Source organism: Gossypium hirsutum, chromosome D10 (assembly GCF_007990345.1).
Source record: "Gossypium hirsutum isolate 1008001.06 chromosome D10, Gossypium_hirsutum_v2.1, whole genome shotgun sequence".
NCBI lineage: Eukaryota > Viridiplantae > Streptophyta > Magnoliopsida > Malvales > Malvaceae > Gossypium > Gossypium hirsutum.
In genome coordinates, this window is record NC_053446.1 from 3,631,820 (window position 1) to 3,642,954 (window position 11,135).

At 38.4% G+C, this 11,135-nt stretch overlaps 1 long non-coding RNA gene across 2 annotated transcripts; it reads left to right on the forward strand.

Annotated features, from left to right (window-relative positions):
• The first annotated feature begins 9,473 nt into the window (after positions 1–9,473).
• On the forward strand, positions 9,474–10,814 carry LOC121222319 (uncharacterized). 2 transcript variants are annotated; one of them, XR_005919557.1, is made up of 2 exons: positions 9,474–10,079; positions 10,474–10,814. It is a non-coding gene; the product is annotated as an uncharacterized lncRNA (long non-coding RNA). The 2 variants fall into 2 exon arrangements; XR_005919558.1 differs by having other exon boundaries at positions 10,487–10,814.
• The last annotated feature ends 321 nt before the right edge of the window (positions 10,815–11,135 follow it).

The following is an 11,135-nucleotide window of genomic DNA, read 5'->3' on the forward strand; positions in this document are numbered from 1 at the left end:
TACCAAGCACGCTTTCGGAAGAGCAAAAGGATGACATGCTAGAAAGAGCACATAGTGCTATTCTGCTATGTCTAGGAGATGAAGTGCTACGAGAAGTAGCGGATGAGAAAACCGCGTCCGGTTTGTGGCTCCGGTTAGAGAGCAAGTACATGACGAAGTCATTGACGAACCGGCTCTACCTCAAGCAAAGACTCTATGCCCTGAAGATGGAGGAAGGTACACCTGTTTCCCAGCACCTGGATAAATTCAATTCCATTATCATGGATTTGAATAATATCGATAACAAAATCGATGATGAGGACCAAGCAATAATTGTTTTGTGTTCTTTGCCTCCCTCGTATGAGAATTTTGTTGATACAATGATGTACGGTCGTGATGACCTGACTCTAGAGGAGGTGAAAAATGCCTTAAGTTCCAGTGAGTTGAGGAAGAAAATCACTGGTAAGGTGGTCGAAAACAATGAAGGCGAAGGCTTGGTTGCTCGAGGAAGATCCAAGGCAAAGGGTGGAAGTTCAAGTAAAAGCCATCCTAGATCGCAGTCCAAGAAGAGAATACAGTGCTACTACTGTAAGAAGTACGGGCACATGAAGGTAGATTGTCCGAAAAGGAAGGAGAAATCAGAATCACAGGAGCAACAAAATGATCGTGCGAATGTAGCTGATGCAGATTCTTCAAGTGATGCCGAGATCGTTCTTGCAGTATCCGACTCTTACGCTGGTGGGAGATGGATTCTTGATACGGGAGCTACATTTCATATAAGTACTTCGAAAGATGCATTCTCAACATACGAGAAGCATTCTGGTTCAGTACTAATGGGAAATGACCACGCATGTCAAGTCATGGGGATTGGCACAGTTCGTATAAAGATGTTTGACGGTATTGTTAGAACTCTAACTGATGTTCGGCACATTCCAGAAATGAAGAAAAATTTGATCTCTTTGAGTACGTTGGACAAGAAAGGCTTTCGGTACTCTGCTGAAGGTGGAGTTCTCAAGGTATTCTCGGGTGCTTTGACTGTGATACGTGGTAATTTGGAGCGGGGCCTTTACTTCCTCGATGGTTCCTCGGTTACAGGTGTTGCGGGAGTGTCATCATCAGATGATCTAGATTCTGACACCACGAAGTTATGGCATATGCGGCTCGGGCATATGAGCGAGAGAGGCTTATCGGTGCTAAGCAAACGAGGATTATTGTCTGGGCAGTGTACAGGAAAGTTGAATTTCTGTGAGCACTGCGTCTTCGGTAAGCAGACTCGGGTAAAGTTCAGCACTGGGATTCACAAGACAAAAGGCACAGTGGATTACTTCCATTCTGACCTTTGGGGGCCTTCTCCGACAATTTCTAAAGGTGGTTACAGATATCTGCTTACCTTTATCGATGATTACTCGAGAAAGGTTTGGGTGTATTTTCTGAAGAGCAAGTATGAGGTTCTCATCAACTTCAAGCAATTTAAAGCTTTGATCGAAAATCAAACAGGAAAGAAGATCAAGCGATTCCGGACGGATAATGGCTTGGAGTTTTGCTCAGGTGAATTCAATGAGTTCTGCAAAAATGAAGGAATAGTGAGACACCGCACTGTTCGTCGAACACCACAACAAAATGGAGTTGCAGAACGCATGAATAGAACTCTCTTGGAGCGAGCTCGTTGCATGCGATCAAATGCTGGGCTCGGTGAAGAATTTTGGGCTGAAGCTGTTAATACTGCTTGTTATTTGGTTAACAGATCTCCGTCAACAGCTATTGAGCTGAAGACTCCTGAGGAAGTATGGTCTGGTTCTCCTGCTGATTACTCTGGTTTAAGAGTGTTTGGCTGCCCTGCGTATGCTCATGTAAATGAGGGAAAACTCAAACCGAGGGCGAAGAAATGCATATTTCTTGGATACGGCCAAGGGGTGAAAGGATACAGGTTGTGGTGTCCTGATCCGGTTTCGTCCAAGTTCATCATCAGCAGAGATGTGACTTTTGATGAGTCATCCATGCTTCGATCCACCACAAATTCCCGGGAAAAGGAGGTGTCAGATAGAATGGGAGATCACGGTGTTGAGAAGCAGGTGGAGTGTCAGGTGGACGCTCCAATTCCTACGGAAGGTACTTCAGTCCAGGATGATCAAGTTGAGGTGCAAGATTCCGATGAAGATGAGTCACCTCAAGAAAAACCATATAGCATTGCCACTGGAAGAACGAAGAGACAAATCAAACCAAATCCGCGTTACGCTAATCTGGTGTCTTTCGCGCTCAGTGTGGCGGAGTCCATTGGTATAGAACCTTCCAGTTATAATGAGGCTGTCACGTGTGATGAGTCGGCACAGTGGGCAATTGCTATGAGTGAGGAGATAGAATCTCTTCACAAGAACCATACTTGGGAGTTGGTTAAGCCGCCAAGTAACCAGAAGATAGTTGGTTGCAAATGGGTCTTCAAGAAAAAGGAAGGCATCCTAGGGGTTGAAGCAACTAGATTCAAGGCACGATTGGTTGCTAAAGGCTTCACTCAGAAAGAGGGGATTGACTACAATGAAGTTTTCTCCCCAGTCGTAAAGCATTCTTCCATTCGTGTATTACTTGCCATGGTGGCCAAGTCTGATCTAGAACTTGAGCAGCTTGACGTAAAAACGGCGTTCTTGCATGGTGAGCTCGAGGAAACAATCTACATGCGTCAACCAGAGGGTTTTACAGTTCCTGGTAAAGAAGACCATGTCTGTCTATTAAAGAAGTCTTTATATGGATTGAAACAATCCCCAAGGCAGTGGTACAAGCGGTTTGATAGCTTCATGATTCAGCATGGTTACACAAGATGTGACTATGATGCTTGTGTCTATCATCGGAAGCTCTCAGATGGTTCGCACATTTATTTGTTGCTGTATGTTGATGACATGTTAATTGCTTCCAAAAACATGTCGGAAATCAACAAGTTAAAGTCGCAGTTGAGTGGTGAGTTCGAGATGAAGGATCTGGGTGCTGCCAAGAAAATTTTGGGCATGGATATTCACAGAGATCGCAAGGCAGGCAAGCTTCGTGTGTCGCAGAAGAACTACATTGAAAAGGTTCTTCAACGCTTCGGCATGGATAAAGCGAAAACTGTGAGTACTCCGTTGGCACCACATTTCAAACTCTCTGCAGAGTTGTCACCACAATCTGATGAAGAAAAGCAGCAAATGTCTCACATTCCATACTCGAGTGCAGTTGGAAGCGTGATGTATGCAATGGTTTGCACTCGTCCAGACATTTCACATGCAGTTAGTGTGGTCAGCAGATACATGAGTTGTCCTGGCAAGGAACACTGGCAGGCCGTGAAATGGATTCTCAGGTACTTGAGAGGTTCTGCAGATTTATGCTTGGTATATGATCAGAGTGACTGCACTAGCAGTGTCACGGGCTATGTGGACTCTGATTATGCTGGAGATCTGGACAAAAGAAGATCTCTGACGGGTTATGTTTTCACTTATTCTGGAGGAGCCATTAGTTGGAAAGCTGTGTTACAGTCTACCGTAGCCTTATCTACGACTGAGGCGGAATATATGGCGTTAGCAGAAGCAGTGAAAGAAGCATTGTGGATGAAAGGTCTAGTAAGCAGTTTGGGTTTACAACAGGATTTCACTGTTGTATTTTGCGATAGCCAGAGTGCCATACATCTGACTAAAAATCAGATGTTTCATGAACGGACCAAACACATTGATGTCAGATATCATTTTGTTCGGGAACATGTTACGCAAGGTGACATTGTTATCAGCAAGGTTGCTACCGAGAAGAATCCTGCAGATATGTTAACTAAGGTGATCCCTGCATATAAGTTCAAGCATTGCTTGGACTTGATAGGTATTCGGGATTGATTAGCGCCAGAGAGGCGTTTGGAAGAGGTGATCCAGTTCGAGGAATTCACTATGATGTTCAGCTTGGTAAATTTCAAGCCAAGGTGGAGATTTGTTAAGAAATGGCTTAAAATTGGTAGTGGATTGTTGTTGTTGGTAGTGGGTTGTTGGTGGTAGTGGATTAGTGGATGGTTGTTGGTGTCCATTTTCAACCACAAATCTTTGCCAAAGTTTTGGACAATTATGTCCTTGAACTCTCTTATAAATAGAGAGGTTCATTAGCCATATTAATCATCCCAAACCAAGAGAGAGCAAAGCTTGTTCTTTGAAAGCTAGGATTTTAGCTTTCGGGTTTTCTATAGGGGTTGAGAGTTGTGAGGTTCTCGGGTTGTGTCTTGAGTGTAAAACACTTGTAATCTTCATCTTGTTATAGTGAAATTTCTTTTCGCCTCTGCCCGTGGACGTAGGCATTAAAGCCGAACCACGTAAATCCTTGTGTTCACTTTATTTTTCGTTCCGGTCAATTTACTTGTAGTCATATCGGAGTTCTCGAATCGACCCTTTCCGCAACAATTTTCTTTTTTTCACATTAAAAACTGAAATTTTTATTTTTGGGTCCCTTTCAATTCTGAATCCTGGATACCCACACTCCCAAACTACTCCAAGACAGAGCCTAATTCTTTTTACTCCTAAAATTCTCTTAAAACATCAAAATTATATAGATGTTTATAATGTAATAATTTTGATCTCCATTCTAACATAAAAGAATTTCGGGAGAATAAATGACCATGAAGATATTTGTGACTGGTTTGAAAAAGATTAGGTGTTTTTTATATGGGGCCATTTTGTTTTCATTTTCTTTCAACTATACTGTAAAACCATATGAATGCATGAACTGACCAGACCTTATCTCCGTCTCCCACTCTCATATTTTTTCCTGGGTGTGGCCCTTTTGTTTTTGCAGAGAGCGCCGTGCAGCTGCTAAACACAAACCACGCTGTGTCCTTGGGTATCCTACGTGTCGACAGTCAACACCAACACCTCCGAAGAGAAAACCACGTGTGGATCGTTCCATCCGTGGTCCCTTTTTACATGAATGTTCGCATCCCACCATTTTAATCCAACTTTGACAACTACTTTAACTAAAGCGAATCAAGAAAGTGACATGTCAATAGTTTCTTCTTCATTCATTCATTCATCCCTACCTTTTCTTTTACTTTTACGAATCAAATACTGACGACATTTCATGGTCAACCCCACTCCCCATTTGATTCTATTATTACTCCCCACTAATGTTTCACAAATCCTACTTGCTGCTCACGGGAGAAAGTCAATAATTGTATGGTGAGGGTTCGACATAAATTAATTATAAAAAAATTAAATTTTTTTTGAATAAACTACACCATTAGTCACTAAACTATAGGTAAGTTTTTGTTTTGGTCACTAAACTATTCAAAAGTTTTTATTTAAATTATTAGGCTACTAAGTTTTTTCTTTTAAATTTTTGCCAGCGAGTTCTAAGCGACGATTCAACGATCGGTATGATGGATCAATATCTATCAGTGAGAAGAAAAACATACTTTAGGTCCTAGTTGATTTGACGGTTAGTGCTGAAGATTGGAGAAAAAAATTATTTGAATTTTGGTTCGCAAATTTGCGACGTTCAAAATCGTTTCATGAGAAAAATGAACTGTAGAAGAGAAGGAGAAAAAGAGATTTTTCGATTAGTACAAGCAATGCGAACAGAGAAAGCCATATAGCATCGATTTTAACATTCTAGTAATTTAAATAAAAACTTCTGAAATAGTTCAGTGACCAAAATTGTAACTTTTTAATTAAGTGAACAAAACAAAAACTTATCCATAGTTTAGTGACCCATTATATAATTTACCTAAAATTTTTATTTTTGAGAAAAGTCCCTAAATAAAAAGTCCAAAATGGATTATGTTGATTTATTAGTATTGGAGAGCCAGGGCCAAGCTACAGCTAACCCATATTACATCTATTTTGCCTAGGAAAGGAATCTAGTCCAGCTAATTAATGAACTAGATATATATATATATAGCTAGCTTACTATATATATAGTTTATTCTCAATTCTTACTTTTATTTCAACTATTTAAGGTTACGGAATCTTGTTGGGGGGTGTTAATGTATAGAATTGGGAAAGATTAAAGGACAAAATTGGGAGAGTGATAGAAAGGGGTTGGGACCTAAAATAGTGACGGAATAGAATAATTAGCGACGACGACAAAAGGGAAAGCAGCTCATCGTCGTTAAAAAGGTAAGTAAGAGTGTAGGAGTACATTTTTGGCAGCTGGGCGAGGCCAACCTGTATGCCAATATCATATGTAAGCTAAGGCAATGGGAAACCAGGCCAGCCAGTGAGAGAGATAGCTGCGTGTCCTATGACTGATAATGTGATTAACGGGCGAAATGCTGCCACTTGTAATCAGTACAGGGACTCTCCCTATCAATCCACGTGTCAAGCGCACAACGACTGGGGGTGGAATGAATTCTGAGCTTAATATTATGGCACGTGGGCTTTGTTATAGTAGAAAATTTTAACGGTTTTATGTTGGGCTATAAAAAGATATGACTGTTATTAGTTGCGGATTTTGAGATTAATTGTTTTAAAAATTTTATGGGAGTTGCTGTTATTCGCTCTTATGTAGTGAATTTAGTGATAATCGAGTTTAATATTTTTAAGTTAAATTTATAAAGAAAAAGTAAGAGTCGAGATAATTTTTATCTTATTTTAGAATAATAGGAACTCAGTTCTAAATTTAGGTAGGTTAAATACGATGACTAAATAATAAAGAATTTCATATGTTAAAGGGCCCGGAAATGGAATCACAAAAAGAGAGGGGTAGCTGAGCAATTGACAGGCATGCAGGCTGGCCAACGTGAGCGACATTGATTTTTTTAATTACAATTATTGGAAAAAGAAAAAAGAACTGAGAAAAGGGCAGTGGAATGTCATCTGTCATTGAATTATGGACTGTGTATCTCATTGCTTTCATATAAACGCCGTCATTAATTATCGATTGGTCCACTAAAAGAAACGACTTGGAAAGGAGCCTTTCTTCCTCTTCATTCTAAATTAATTATTGACCTTTCTAAGTACTAATTGAATAATGTTTCATTGTCCTTCTCTTCATTCCCGCCACTGGATTTTCAATCTTTTTCAGCTTAATTGCATTACAGATTTCCAAGATCTAGATTTCAAATGTTTTAAGAAAGTATTCGTATGGTGTGAATTAAGCCTCTCAATTAATTCATCAATAAATTAAATTTTAGATGTTAAGTCAAATATGAAATAGAATATATTTAAAATAATAAATTAAAATATAAATATATATAATTATTGTATAGAAAATTTAGGTTTAGCGTATTAAAAATAGAGTGAAGTGTTTGATAAATAGAGTTTTGAGCTATTGTAGTTGATTTGGACACAAATAGAAAATTAGGTAGTCAAACCCTCTAATTGTAATGTTTGGTGAATTGAGATTTTGCAATAGCTTGTTGAATTAAAACCTCCAAAACAAAAAACATAGGGATGAATAACTTTTTTCATTGGTGATAGTGTTTTATTTTAGTAATTTCATCCAATAAAAACTAAAATATTGTAAACAAATAAATATTTAACAATAAAATGTGTCATGCCTTATTTGTCATTTTTCACACATCAACTTTTAGCTATTAGCTAAATTTTCTTAAACACTTTAAAATAAATAGTTAATAAAATAAAATCAGTTAGTCAAACCAACGTGACAAGGGAGGTAGCTACTGACTTAAGTGCCAATTTGGGTTTCTCTAGAGTGGAGGATTTGGGAAAATATCTTGGCATGCCTCTCTTTCATCGTAGGGTTAGGAGGAATACTTTCTCCTTTGTGCTGGATAAAATTCGGAACTGTTTAAATAGATGGGACGCTCGTAAGCTATCTTTTGCTAGAAGGCTCACTTGGTAAAGTCTGTTCTTTTGTCGATCCCAAATTATTTTATGACAATCGCCCGAATTCCAATTACGATTTGTAAGGAGATTGAAAAGGTTGCTCGGACTTTCCGCTGGGGTTCTAATAATGAAAGGAGAAAGGTGGCTCTAGTAAGTTGGGGTGATGTTTGTAGACCAGTTAATGAAGACGGTCTTGGTATTCGATGATTGTATGACCAGAATATGTTATTTCTTTTAAAATTGGGCTCTAATTTGGTGACTAATACGGATGCGCTATGGGTAAGGATTCTTAGAAACAAATATAATATTCATGGGATCATTCCTAAGGATTTGCAGCGCAGTAATTGTTCATACGTCTGGCGATCCATTGCAAATGTTTGGAGTGAGGTGAAGAAGGGACTCGTTTGGATAAGTCATGATGGACGATGGTTAATTTCTGGAATGACGTTTGGCTACATGATTTGGGGCCTCTAAAATTCCATTTCAATGGTAGTGGCACTCTTGATGAAACTATTCGCGTTTGTGATGTAATAAACGCTAAAAAGGAATGGAATTCCACTTGGCTCTTAACAGTTCTCCCTAGAAAGGTGGTTAACCGAATACAAACTTGCAACCCTCCTCTAAGAGAGTCGAGAACAGATCATTTCTCTTGGAAGTGGATGCTGTCGGGAAATTTCTATGCGTGAGTCATACAAACATCTTTGTTGCCTCATGATTAAATGCTAAAGTTACATATTTTATGTAATTAATTTGGTTAATTTATGAGAATGCACCACTAATTTTGCCATATTTATTAAATTTTGTGCAGGAATGCAATTTGGGGCTAAATAGAAGAAAAAGGAAACAGTTGGGCTAGATTGAAGAAAGAAGCAAAGAATGAGGGCCAAAGCAGAATTTTTTCAAGAATAATTAGCTGAAATTGTTGACTTAGTGGGAGATTATTTTGGGATATTTTTTATATTATGAAATATTTTCCTTGATTTTCTATACTAGTTGGCTCTTAATTTAGCAAGGCCACTAGTATAAATAGAGGCTACATTTGTTCATTTTAATCATCAATTGAAATATCAATCATTCATCTTTCAATACATTCTCTCTTTTCTCACAAATTTATTTGTTGTCTTTAGGTTCCTTTACTTTCAATTCCTAATTTTCCAGCTTGTTACCACTTAAACCATTTTCAATTTCCTTTTCAAACTTTCTTTCCATCTCCAGTAGCTAATTCACTTTATTACTTTATTTCACCACCAAAATTTCAGCCCCCCAAATTAAATCACGCTTCCCATTCCTTTCATCCATTTTACCTTATTTAATTATTCCAATATCAACATGCCTCAAACCTTAGCCAACTAAACTCATTTTCAGCTTTAGGCCGGAATTAGCCTCGTCAAAACCCATGAGTTACGAACCCGAGCGATTTAACTCCTAAATTCCAGTACTTATTATTTCTCCGGATTAAGAGTATGATTTTGTCAACTCACAAAGTCAGATCAACATTAAGTCAAAAAGACGTCATTTGATTTAGTGTGGTTAGACATACAGTTGGAATTCCGAAAGGAATGTTTCTAATCGGTTTTCTGTGAACACATTGGCGTGCCAAGTGGAGATAGCTATTTGGTTCCGTCAAGGGAAGAAGTAACCGGATTTAAATGTCCCACGCGGTTGAGGACATTGGTTCAAGCTAGGCTCTTCTAGAACACAAAGCTGCCGAAGTTCTAAATCACGAACGTTTGTGGTTGTTCGACCGGTAAGGGTTAGTTATTGGACGTTCCATAACTAATTTACACAAGGAAGAGTTGGTGTCCAAGCCGTCCTTGGTAGCTATAACTAGCTTATTGGATAGGAGGAGTTCATTTAATTTCGAGGATCGATTCAAAGATGAGAAAAAATCCGTGCCTAAGGCTGAGCTTATTCTAATTAATTTTTCTTCAAACTTATTTAACTGCATTTTATTATTTCATTTTCAACTTTTACTTTTTACGCGTTTTATTTATTTATTTCAGGTTCCAGGTTTTCGATTTTATTCTCCCCCCTAATATCTTGGGCACAACAATTGCCCCGACATAAATCTGGTCAAGAGAGCAACAATTTGAAGTAAATCCAGTCTCTGAGGGATCGACCCTACTCCCTATACTGCTCAAATTGCAAACTAGGCGTAGGTTTATATTGGTGGACTCGACACCCATCACCCCATCTCATCTAATCAGCTCGGGGATGATGAAGTCATTTGGAAAGTGAAAATTCCTCAAAGAGTTAGGACTTTCTTGTGGATTCTTGTTCGAAATAAGATTTTGACAAATGAGGAGCGCGCACGAAAAGGTATGTCTTTTTTTCCTTTTTGTGAACAGTGTGGCAAGTTAATTGAATCAGTGATCCATGCTATGAGAGATTGTGATTTCGCCCAATTGGTGTGGAAGTCCTTATTACCTAGAATGCTTGGAATGTTTTTTTTTTTAACTTTTATATTGGGGAATGGATACACTGGAATATCATGAATAAAGGGATGTTTAATGTTGATGGTGGTGAATGGTCGACCCTCTTTTCAATAGTGACTTGGTTCATTTGAAAAAATCGCAATGCTTTCATTTTTTAAAATGCTAGTAGTAGCAGTCATGAACTCATTGCATCAGCTCTTGCTTGGACAAAATCTTGTGGGTATAGTACCAAAATGGTTCATTTGGCTTGCTCTTCTAAAACTGAACAAAGATAGCAGTGTCCTGATTCAGGTTGGGTCAAGATTAATGTTGATGGTTCTGTTTCAAAAAAAAAAACACCAAAGCAACGATCAGAGGAGCTGTGCGAAATTCAGATGGAGAGTGGTTGACGGATTTTAACATGGTAACAGGGATGGATGAGATTCAGGATTGAAGCACGTGCGATTGTTGAAGGGATGAAACTAGCTTGGTTGAAGGGGTATAAACAAGTTGAGATTAATTGTGACAATGTGATGCTTATAGATACTATCTGTAATGAGTTCGCATCAATTAGTAACATTGCAAAAGTTCAGTTAATTCATGAATGGTGTAATAAGGATTGAAAAGTGAAGTTTAGACATGTTTTGCGAGTAAGTAACAAGGTAGCTAATTAAATCAAGTAGTTCTGTTCCCAGTTCCACAATAGTATGTAATACGGTTGCTAGAAGAAGATACTCATAATCCCTTATATGAAGGAAGCAGCACTGTTTTTATTCATTCCTAGCTAATAGGAGTGTTATTTTTCTCTAAAAAAAAGTTGGGAGGTTTATTTATTCTTTTAATCAGTAAAATCCCAAATACATTGCTAGATGATTGGGAAAATGATTAATAATACATTAGTGAAGCAGCAGGGAAGTCAGGTATGTAGTAGCTTTTTGTTCTGAGAATTGACAGTCAATAA